The 2,162-nt window shown below is 42.6% G+C and overlaps 1 pseudogene; it reads right to left on the bottom strand.

The window, feature by feature from the left end:
* Nucleotides 1–665: 665 nt before the first annotated feature.
* On the bottom strand, nucleotides 666–1,647 carry LOC115293464 (annotated as a pseudogene).
* Nucleotides 1,648–2,162: the final 515 nt, after the last annotated feature.

Here is a 2,162-nt window from a genome sequence, read left to right as displayed (position 1 = left end):
GGTCATGATCTCAAAGTTTGTGATTTTGAGCCACACGTCTGGCTTTGTGCTGGCATAACAGAGCCTGCTTTGGAGCCTCCCTCTATCTCTGCCCCTTCCCTGCTTGCATACCACACACGTGCGCTCTCTCTCACTCAAAAATAAATAAACATGAAAAAATTATTGTGTATATATTATTCTCTAGGTTTGGGGGCTGAGAAGTAACAAGATCATATCTAAATTGGTCAGGTTTAAAAATGTGTTGAGACTGGAGGTGGGGAGATGAATTTAACTGCCAAACTTCAGGTGACACATAATAAAAGTCATAATGAGACAAGATTAGTAGAGAATAGCATAGAAGTGAAATAGATGGAACTGTGAAGCCTAAGATTTAAAACATCAAGGAACCGGCTTGGATAAGATGTGAGTAGAATGTCAGAGGATTAATTACCTCCAAAAATACTATAGCCTCATGGAAACATCACAAATTGTGGAGTCATGTAGAAAGAATATATGTTAGGGGGAAGATGACCAATTTGATTAATCAAAAATATAAATGTAATTGAGGGTCAATGGCACCTGTTTTCTATTTATTTATTTATTTATTTATTTATTTATTTATTTATTTATTTATTTATTTATTTATTGGAGATGGAGCCGTTATTTAATCAGGTTCTTTTTCAGACACTCAGAACACCAGTTTGTGAGGGTAAAGCCCATCCGTGAGAGCAAACACAGAGCGGAGGTAGCCCTGAAGCTGAGGGACAGCTTTGATTTTTGGCAGAATTTGTGAGTCCACAGCTTTCTGATCCACCTTGCGCTGCTCTGTGATCTCGTATTTTTCTTTTTCAGTATCAAAGATCTCCCCTTCCTGGTGTCTGGGTTTACACAGCGTCTTCTTCTTAAAATAAGCATCTGTAAGGTGTTTGGGGATTTTCACAGTGCTGATATCAATTTTGGTGGACGTGGCAATCACAAATTTCCGGTGTGTTCTACACAGAGGAACGCGATTGAGGGACAGAGGTCCAGTCACTGGTAGCAAACCACTGCTGAGTTGCTTCAGAAAAACCACCGTCTCGCCCCTGTGGCGCCCAGTGAGGATGATCAGGATGGTCCCAGGCGTGATGCTGGCTCGCAGTGTCCTCACGTGCTGACTGAACGGTTTCTTGCCGTGGCTCACCAGCTTCCGAGGCACGTCTTCGGGAGGGTAATACCTGGGCACCTTGCAGAGTTTAACCACTCGGGTACCACCATTCTTGTCACCACCGACTGGTTCGCTCCATGTGGGTCCAGTGTGATGCTGAAGTCTGTGAGCCCGAGTTTAGGCTGGCCGGGCCTAAATTCGTAAGAAAGCCCTTTGCTTTTGCATTTTACATTAAAATAATGTGAATGACTCATATAGACATATATAGGTAAGGAGATTTTTGTGCAAATAGGAAGAGAAAATGGGTTCTTAGACGTTAAAATAATTTAATTAAAGGGAATTAGTGACTTCCAGTTTCTTATTCCACATATAATAAGCTTGAGAGTCTTTGTTCTATCCTAGTAAGTAAAAAAAAATAAGCTGAAAATCACCATCTCTTGTGAGATCCTAAAGAGAGGGAGGACACAGCACAAACCACGCTTTCCCTACTGGAGGGACAGAGGCAAATACCAGAGATCTTCCATATAGGAACAGAGACTCACAGACAGAAACGTATGCGTGCTTCGGCCTCCCAGATGGCGGGTGAAAAAGCTGAGAAGCCAGCTTCGCAGCAGAAGAAACCCGAAGCCAAGGAGGCTGTTGCTGGTGGCAAGGTCAAGAAGGGTAACCTCAAGGCTAAAACACCAAAGAAGGGGAAGCCCCACTGCAGCCGAAACCCCATCCTAGCGCGAGGAATTGGCAGGTACTCCCCATCTGCTATGTACTCAAGGAAAGCCATCTACAAAAGGAAGTATTCAGCAGCTAAATCCACGATGAAAAAGGAGAAGGTTCTTGCTACAGTCACAAAACCTGTTTTCTCTTTAACCTGGAATCTAGTGCCTGTATACAAGCTTAGTCTAATGGATACATATGGAACATCCTCATAAAGTTAGATATAGGCAAGGGAACAGGGACCAATATGAATGTAGCTTATGACTTTTAGATTTCAGGGTTTATGGGTCTTTACCTCAACCTTAACATGGTAAAGTACAATTGCTAT

This window comes from Suricata suricatta, chromosome 6 (assembly GCF_006229205.1).
Source record: "Suricata suricatta isolate VVHF042 chromosome 6, meerkat_22Aug2017_6uvM2_HiC, whole genome shotgun sequence".
In the NCBI taxonomy this organism is placed as follows: Eukaryota; Metazoa; Chordata; class Mammalia; order Carnivora; family Herpestidae; genus Suricata; species Suricata suricatta.
This window is presented reverse-complemented; position numbering and strand designations above follow the sequence as displayed.